Below are 10,659 nucleotides of genomic sequence, written 5' to 3'. Positions count from 1 at the left end.
TGAGGGCTCGGGAAAACGTAAAAATAATACGTATATATATTTTTAATAATACTGGAATTTTATTAAAATTATTATTTTTTTTTCAAAAGAGGTCGTTGACAGTTTTACAAACCTTTTTTATGTTTTATCAATCATATTTTATTGTTCAAGAAACTGGAGACTAAATCGAGATGTAGGTATCCAGCACATTTATTTGTTTCTCTCAGTATTTTTGTGCAAAGCTGCATAAAGGACTTCCTATTCGTAGCCGTTCTGATTCTAACCTACAGGCTAGTGGGATACAGCAAGCCAATAGATCCCATCATAATTTCTTCGCTACTATTATTTACATAAATCGTAGGATTTGTACTTTTATAGCAAACCCACAGCTCTAAAGTGCGGAACTCGTTTTTGTGGTAAAAGAACGTGAGTCGCAGATCCTAGGATTTGTAATCCAGGCGCCTTAGTTACCAAATTACGCCCTGCTCTTGTAACTTTCTCAACAATGAATGTGAACAATATCCTACAACCATCATATTTCAGGTTGGTCTGTTGTTCTTACTTCTGTGTTGCTAAACAAAGTGTAATAAACATTTTGCATTGAAACATAAAGTAGCCTTCTCATTTGTGGACTGAAATATATTTTGTTCATTCACATTCTTAGAGACGACAATGTGAAATGTTGGTATTGAAATCACTACCTTATACAGTGTTTTGTTGCTGTCTGTAGAAGTGTACGTGTACTGCATAGGCACAGCCTGGCCAGGTAGTGAGGGCGTTCGACTCGTTATCTGACCGTTGCGTGTTCGAATCCCCATCATACCAAACATGCTCGATTATGTAATAGAAACGACTCTGTTTTAAATGCGGACGTATTTTATTGACATCTTGAATAATTAACTTCGATGTAATTATGACCTTTAATTTCTTTGAGAAAATTGTAAGTGAGTAGTGGTTGCTAGTTCTTAGCGTTTCGCCAGATTTAGCGCATAGCTCGATAAGAGGAGTAGATAGATAGAAGCAGATGGTGTTTCCGTATAACATTGTTCTTTTGATTTCTAAAATCTGGGAGGAGCTATAATTGCTATGGTAAACATAGTCAAATATTGAAGTTTAGTATAGGCAAGCGTTTAAGGAAGAATTTGAAAGTTATTCTAGAAACTTTTGACAATAACCCGAGATCTTGTTGCAAACAGCTGCTAGTGTCTCTCAAGCAAGGTTGCTTACTGCTAACAGTACTTTGTTAACATAGTTTTAAAGTATCGAAGAGCGCGTTGGCAAATTGATGGTCTGGAAAGGTTGTGTTTTATTCTGAAATATGCAACTTTATCGGTAATGTTAAGAAAGCAGTTCCTTTAAAATAGTTATATATAGACCGAAATTTCAGTTACATTGAATGCATTTGATTATTTGAAGTACAAATTAGTCCCTTAACTGTGTAGAGAATTGTCATGAAGCTTGATCTTTGACGTAAAAGTTAAGCGAGAAAGGGGGAGGTAACCAAGTGTGATTGGTATATTTATTTTTTTGCACTTATTATATTTTCGATTTGTTTGTAGGAACATTTCATTGTGTGACTTCTCTTTATTTGATGTAGAGTATTCCACAACAGAGGATTAGTTTCAGTATATCTGTAATATTCTACTATTCGACGATGAAATAATGAATTAAATAAATTCTTTAAACAATAAAATTCATTAGTGTGTAACTCATTGTTTTACATTGTAAATTAATAAAAAAATGTTAAAATGTTTAATTAAATTTATTGCTCTAAATTTCACAATTATTTATTTTCAATATGAACAAAATACCCTTAAAACAACATTCTTTCAAGGGATACGTAGTTTTAAGTTTTTAATAAAGAACCATAATTTTACTTCTTATTGGGAACTATATTTTCTAAATATTTTTCATGTAAGAACCACCATTTTAATGCTTATTGGGAATTTTTTATTTGTGTTAATGAAAGAATATTAATTTCCCTTTTTACTGGGGTTTGTTTTAGCATAGCTACACAATAAGCTTTCTGCGCTCTGTCCACTGTGGAAATCGAACCTTGGACGTTAGCGTTGTAAATACGTAAACTTAACGTTGATTCACTGAGGGACGTTTATTGGAAACTGTACTTTCTAGTTTTGAAGAATGAAAAATCTTTTTTATGTTTATTTATTTGAAGATTTTTTTAGAATCCTAGATGTATATGATGGACAACATGTTTAATTATAGATAAATAAGACATTGATTTATTTTGACGTATTAGAATAAGCACATTCCATCTTGAGCATAAAACTAAAGAAAAGAAATGATAAGAAAGAACATTATGAACAACAAACTCAGTCAGAACATTATAATGAAACAGCAACGTATATCTGGTATTTTCAACCTGAACAAAGCGTCATCCGATATATGAACCTAGATAGAAACTTCAAGATTAAAAAATAACCATTCCTATTGGCCAGATGGAAAGAAACAAACCATCAAGCACACAAGCTATGTATGCTACTGTTCTTAACCTAGTAGCGGTTACGATTGTTACGTGTATACCTTTCTTACAGTCAAAGCTGTAAATGCGGGCTCTAACTTTGGACCTCTCCATCCACATCTAGGAACATTAATCTTTAATTCAAAAGAAATAAATAAACATCTTTTTTTCACATCACAGTTTCATAATGTCAGAATAACTAGCTTTAGCGGTTATGATACTGTGATAATCAAAACTGGCCATTGTGGCACATAACTACCGTTTAGAATATACTCATTACACCAAACATGCTCGTCCTTTTAACCGTATTGGCGTTATAATGTAACGGTTAATCCCACTATTTGTTGCTAAAAGAGTAATCCAAGAGTTGATAGTGGGTGATGACGTCTACCTGCCTTCCCTCTAGTCTTACACTACTAAATTAAAGACGTGTAGCTTAGATAGCCCTCGTGTAGCTTTGCGCGAAATTCGAAACAAAGAAACCATATCTGTGTTCTTTGTAGATCTAACTAAATTAAGATCTTCATCTTATGAATATACGCATTTTTTTGTTTTAAAGACAAACTTCCAATTTTTTAGAAAGTGTGCTGTTCTGTAGAAAATATTGCCTCTTTTCTTTATACCAGGAAATGAATCTCATTTCTATTATGAGCACTAACATTTTATTCTCGAGATAACATCTCGAAGACTTCTGGACATTAAAATATATTTATGTTACGTAAAGAAAAGGACTCGTCTATCTCAGTTTTGTAGGAAAGTTGCTTTAGTTTTACGAAGATAAACCCAAGTATTTTTATTATTAAAAATGTGATTACAAGTTATAACATAAAATATTAAGTACCGAAAATTTTAAATTGTTAACTGATGATCATGGAATTAGAAAAGTTTTCCAATTCATAAAAGAAAAAAATTAGAACACTTCAAAAATATAAATTATACGTTATTGTATCTTACGAAAAAATCAAAAATAAAAAAACCATCTCAATAGCACAACTGAAGTTGGTCTACTGATCTAGTCTAGCTAACAGTAGCTGTAGATAGATGAATGTATCTTAAAGAAAACTAAATTATTTTGTACTAGCCCTAAAAACGTGCTTATAAATCTGGGAACGTCACCGCGGGAAACATACTTATCGATCGATGTTTATTCCCTTTAGCCTTATTACACTGTTGCACTACATGTCAGGACGTTTTGTGGCTAGTTTACAAGCTGATTAGTGCAGGGTCGGTTCTTTAGAAGAAAGTAGGGCTGTTTTTTTTTTATTTATTATGTTTCAGAAGTTTCATTTCTGGCCACAGATTTGTAAAAATCTAGCGAGTTTGTCAAAACATGCTGGTGTTTCTGTTTACCTCTGAGAACCGAAGTTTTCCACGTAACGAGGTTGTTTCTCAGACTCCGGAAACGTCGTTTATTTCTTTCCTCTAGTCATATTTCGCAAGTACCTTTAGCACAAATCGAAGGTGATTCGTAAAACATCGTCGGATTTGTATACCTCCGCCAACCTACGTGTCACCTTTTCACCTATCGAATATATTTTTGTGTCATTTCATCTCCAATATTTTGCTGCTTGAAGCCGAAATGTTTCACGCATATGGTGCATGTATAGCAGTTAGTAGACTACATTTTATGAAGAATGTATCTGTGACAAAGAAAATGAAACAGATGCTTTACTAAAAACCAAACCAGATTTGCAAAGAAACCAACGAAACAAAATATTAAATATCCAGATGATGCATTTTTTTAACTTCAAATATGCACGTATAACAACCTCAATAATATAAGTCCATTTCACATGCTGCCTGCTAAGTCATCCTACTCTGGAAGAGTAGGACAGATTAATTATTCGTAATAGCTTGTACAAAACCAATTACGCCACATGCAATTTAAATTTCTCTAAACGTGATATGAAATTTTGCAATTTGAATAACATTTTCACAATTAAGTAATGGTAAAGTTACGTGCATCAGTTATGAATTACTATTTCAGATTTTGTTTGAAGGTAACAGTAGATAAATTGAACGTCGAGGACAAGGACATTACTTATTACTTCAATTTGTCCCTTCATCGTTTCTCAGTAAAAGATGTCTTTTTTTCCTTCACATTCAGATTTAAACTTGAAACTTATCAATATCTACTAATTATCTATACACATTTAACATTAGAACAAACTCTTAACTTGGATAAAGTAATACGAACTGTTTTGTTTGGGGCTATGAATGAAATATTTGTTTTATGAGCATATTTTCTCAGAGATTTTTCAATAAATTGCACACGATGTAATTGAAAACAACAGAAAAAATTATTAGCTTGAAACAAGGAACATTTATGCTGAATTTGAATCTTATGCCAATATTTATAGATAAATATCTAAGAATATTTTTTGCCCATAATAATAAAGAGTTTTAAGTGCATTGTTTGAGTGCCTTTGTTAACTGAAGGATCATATATCTTGCAAAATCACATGGGTTTCTTACTTTGTATTTGTTTGTAATTAAGCACAAAAATACACGATGGGCTATATGTGCTCTGCTCATGATGGGTATTGAAACCAAGTTTCCAGCGTTATGTGTCTATATACATACCGTCGTGCCACTGGGGTACGTTTTTAGTAGTACTGGAGCACTCGTCCTTGATTTGTTTGTTTGTTTTGAATTTTGTGCAAAGCTACACAAGACAACACTCCAAAAATCTGTTAAATGGTATTACAAATTTCTACGTTAGCTCTGATGACGTATAATACATTATAAAAGTAAACATAACCACAGATAAGTGTTATGTTAAAGCACGTTCTGTTTATCAATTTTGTTTTGGCAGAATGTTTATTTAACTAATTGACGTAATTATTCATTTGTTTTTGAATTTCTCGCAAAGCTACACGAGGGATATCTGCGCTAGCCGTACCTAATTTAACAGTGTAAGACTAGAGGAAACACAACTAGTTATTACCACCCAGCGTCAACTCTTGAGCTACTCTTTTACCAACGAATTGAGAGATTGATCGTCACATTATGACGCCCTCATGGCTGAAAGGACGAGCACGTTTGGTGTGACAGGGATCTGAACTTACGACCTTCAGAGTCTAGTGCCCGAGCAAACGTAAAAGTAAAACGTGTTTTTGTTTTTTTATAATACTAAAATTTTATTAAAACTACAAGTTGAGAGCTCTAACCATCTGGCTATGCACATGAAAGTGATAACAAGAAAAAAAAAACCTTCCAATTTAGGATTCTCTTTACTGGTTCAGATGTTTCATTGTGATTACTGTGGAATAGTTTCTTATAGCGACATACCATTCAGCTCGGCATGGCCAGGTTTGACTCGTATCTGAGGGTCGCGGGTTCAAACCTCCGTCGCACTAAAAATGCTCACCCTTTCAGCCGTGGAGGTGTTATAATGTTACGGTCAATCCCACTATTCGTTGGTTAAAAAAGTAGCCCAAGAGTTGGCGGTGGGTGGTGATGACTAGCTGCCTTCCCTCTAGTCGTACACTGCTAAATTAAGGACAGCTAGCGCAGATAGCCCTCGAGTAGCTTTGCGCAAAATTAAAAAACAAACAGACATACCGTTCTGCCACTGGAAGGTGGAACTTATTTTGTTATACACATAAATCCAAAATTTACATGTGGTACTTTCATATTTAAAACTTGCCAAAAACTAGTTTTACGTAAAACAGTTGTGTTTACAACCACGGCTATTGCTGTAAAATATACATGTAGTGTACTAAAGATTACATCAATAAAGGAGAAGTGCTGCTTATTAACTTAACATAATAATATTATGCTGGAACTTAACATAATAATATTATGCTGGAACTTAACATAATAATAATAGAACAATTTGGTGCTAAATAGTTCCAAGGTATTAGAAGGTTTATTATTTTCTTTATCTAGTTTGGGGAATTGAAGATCTCTTATTACTTTGATTATATTTATGAAAGTATTTTAATATACACGTTGTGGTAATATGTTATGATAGCACCTTTGTGGAAATATTTAGTAGAAATCTTTGATTATATGAAATATCATTCTCCTTCATATATCTTGACGATATGTGTGAAAGAAGACAGTTTTTAGATCATATTGATATCAAAGACAAGGGAAAGAAAACCTATACCAACTTAGTAGCATTCACTAATAATGACAGATCTACACCGATCCTCGAATTAAATAATTCTGTGAAAAATAACTAAAGCATCCTTAAAATGACGTGGATGTATTTACTTTATTATTGTTTTTAAATCACAGTTTTCAGTTTGGATGCTGTTGGTGTATCAGCAAGTTGAGTGTAAGTAATTCGTGCGTAGGTTTCAAGGATTTTCTTCTCCTGAATCGCACTAAACATAGACAAACTTAGAAACTGTTATCTAACGGTTAAGTCTCTATGTTAATCTTTATGTCTTTAATTGAAACCTGGTAATTCAGTGTTCAGTTATTGAGGCTGATTTTGTGGTTCAATCTATTTATTAAGCTCCGTGTATCGAAATGACAGTAGATAATTCAGAGCCCAAGTACACATAATTATTGTGGCAGATTCTGGAATTATTTTTTATTTTTTTAACTCTGTGTTTAGAAATTGTAATTCATAATTCCTTGTATATGGTGACTAAAACACTCTGTGATTACCATTTTTTCATCCTGGTGACGAGGAGTCCGAGTGTGGTGTAGGATCTTCTCTTTCGAGCTGGTCAGCTTCCTCGTTTAGCTTTAACTTTACATGGCCCAAGACATACATCCAGATGATGGTCTCATCAGGTAGTTTCTTTAGCAGTGCCTACGAATCAGTTGCAAACATTATGTTGATAACACTATCTGTTTGCAGGTTTGACCAATGTGAAGGAGAACTGAGTTCATGGTCGTTGCTTTGTTTGTGGGAAGCTTGAATACTTCACCTACATTATGGAGAATATTGTTCAGTCGCGACATGATTAATCCCCATTCAGTCCTCGCTCTATGTGGTTTACGAGTCATTTGTGGCTATTATGACAGGTTTCTATTTACCATAGTCTTTAAACAGTTGGTACACACTTTCCTGCGTCACCCTCTGCCCAGTTTCTATATTTATTGTAATTTTAACGGATGCCAGATGTTTTATTTCACGTGAAAATTTTGTGGTAACCAATTAAGTAGCCGGGATCCTTATATTACATGAAGCATACCGAATATTTAATTTTTCTGTCTGATGAAAACCCAGTGCAAAGAACTAACCAAAATGGAATGAACTCAGTTATTGTCGATTAAAAACCCAAACTTTATCGATAATTATACAGTTAAAGATTATATGTCTCGTTTCTCCATAACTAATGTTGTATTGTCGTGCCCTTTACCTTATCTATGTGGTGGTAGTTTAGAATTTAATTTAACAGAAATATTTATTATATTACCAAAAGAACTAGTTATTCTGCATACACTGATGCCTGGTCATTAAAATGAGCACTGAGGGTTGTTCACTTTATATATTGTCCAACATTTAACTAAGTGTACTGGATATTGCAGTACATCTGAATTATGCGACAATTGATCGAGGGTGCCATAATCATTAATAATAAACACAAGAAAGAAACGTGTCTCGTTCGAACGTAGAATGTAGCGTTTGATATTAGAAAATAAGGATTTTTCATCTCTTGTAAACTATAAGACGACTAAGAAAAAAAAAAAGAAAAAGAGGGTGGGTGACTAAATACTGTATTATTTGTTTTACTTTATTCATTCGAAAGACCCTATCTGATGTTAATTTCATGGACACATGGAAACATTAGGATATGTAACGCCACATGTAAATAGCGTATGAACAGCTGCGACACTTCTCATATTTAACTGATGCCTCATCCTATCTTATTCTGTTAAAAGGAGTTTTTTTTTTTTTTCTAGTTGCTTCAAGATATGAATTGCCTTAACTAAGAGAAAGCATTCAGATATACTTTATGGTAACTCTTCATTCTTGATGATGGTTTCTACAAAAATGGAAAGGAAGTGAAAGGTTGAAATAGAAAGTAAGCCTGTGGGTTGACGATGAAACAAAAAGTATCAATACTTCCACGGATTTGAGTTTTCCGATGTATTAAACAAATGCAACATCCGTTTCTCAGCAAATCTAACAATTGAAATATTTTTGACGTATTTGGTATGCAACGTTGATCATCTCTTTTTGTGAAAGAATATTTTAGTTATGCTTTTAGTTCAAATCAAAGGCTTACTCCTTTATTGTCACGTGTACGAAATTTTTATTTGTAGATCTATTAAGAGTTCTATTGAATTGTCGAAGAGGTTAAGGAAATTGGAATGTTTTTCTTTAGACGTGATATGTAACTAAGCGCTCACTCTTCAGTAATATTTTTTTTAGTTTAGAGTAAACATGTACAACAAGATAAATAAACTTCTTCACGAACGACACAGAACACGTGCTTTCGAAGGTAAAATGGAGAAGATGTTTGGCCAGGTAGCTAAGGCGCTTGACTTGCAATATGCGGGCCGCGGCTTCGTATCCCTGTCTTGCCACGCATGCTGGCTCTTTCAGATCAAGAGTGTAGTTTGGAATATTTCTAGCAAATCAAAATGTTTAACGTGAGCCTGAAGGCTCCTAGTCATAAAATTTTGCAATAGTTTTCAACATCTCTTTTTACATTTTTAAAAGGCTTTATCGGTTTTTAACAGTTCCTGTTGGACAAATCTTTTTTCGTACAAAATCAATCATAGAAAAAGAACCATCTCTAGTTACTTCCTCGAATGTGGTAGTTATATAAAAAAAATCCTGATAAAGATAGTGGACTTATATTTATCCATTTCTACTATAGTTTTTCGTCTTATTTCGTAGATACTTCCTCAGATATTGGAGTTATAAAGAGCCCTGATGAAGATAATGGGCCTTGATTTCGCCTCCTATAATGAATGCATCAATTCATACCTAATACTACGGATAGTAGAGCTGATCAAAAGAACCTCTTATCAAAATATTAGGCCTAGTACTTGGTACAAAATCTTTCTATTAATGCCGATATGAATAAAATTAGGCGTTTTTATGCGTCTCTAATCTTCGAGAGTAATTGTCGTATCATAGAATATGATTTAATTGAATTATCTCTTTCTTTGACAGCAGAAAATCGCCTGTTGTACATAACTGATCTCAGGTACTGTACATGTAGTTTATTATATTTTTTTGTAATAGAAGTTTGTGTCTTCTATTTATGGTAAATAGAAATTTATATATTTAATTATATAAATTAGTTGAAATAAATAATTCGCTCTTGGCTTTGTAGAACTGCGTTTTGTCTTATTATTTTCCATTGTTTTCGGCATATATATTGATATATTTACTAGAGCAAAATTTTTACAAAAAATAAAAGAGAATAAAGAATAAATTAGCTTTGGTAATTTTAAAAATTTGAGTTTGTTTCACTACTGTGTGGTTCTGTCGGCTATTAATGAACTGCCTACTTTGTTAAGTTATACGTGAAAATTTCAATTTTATCATGTACTTCCATTTCGTGAAACGATATATACATTATCAATACAAAAGCTATTTCTTCCTTTTCTCGAATCAGATAGGTTTGCGAATAAAACCTATCTTACAATATTTGTATGTTTTCTTATATTTCATTAGTTATGTGTCACAGCTGTGAAAGGTCCATTTCACTGAAAATTGAATGAAAATTTATTTTAACTTAAAGCTGTTAAAGTGGTCTAAACTTTTATGATGCTACTAGGATTACTGACGAAAATACCGTTAAGAGCAAAATTACATAATTAATGAATCAATACATTTTAAATATTACAAGTAAAAAATCACATAATAGATTAAATATATGGTTTACTGGGCTAAATATTAGTTTTGATCTATATAGCTACCTTGGTTTGATCAGAAGCTAATGATACGATAGTGATTTTTTGTTAGTTTAAGAAACCATTAGATAACAATTAACATCATTAACTGATATGTGAGAAAAGCGGTACTTTTGGTGTGAACTGTATTGAAATAATCATTATCTAGATATTTAGTGTTCAGAATATGAAAACGTTGTAATAAAGCTGTATCTAATAGGGGTAACGAACTATTGTTAATAAGATGTTAAGTTAGCAGGTTCTAATGATATGTAACAGTATCCTAGGCAACTGAGGAGTAAAGATGTACCTGTTAAAAATACAGATGTTATACATGGGTGTATAACAAGTTGAAGGAACTGAATATTGATGCCAGTTTCGTT

The sequence above is a fragment of the Tachypleus tridentatus genome, chromosome 9, assembly GCF_004210375.1.
Source record: "Tachypleus tridentatus isolate NWPU-2018 chromosome 9, ASM421037v1, whole genome shotgun sequence".
NCBI lineage: Eukaryota > Metazoa > Arthropoda > Merostomata > Xiphosura > Limulidae > Tachypleus > Tachypleus tridentatus.
This window is presented reverse-complemented; position numbering follows the sequence as displayed.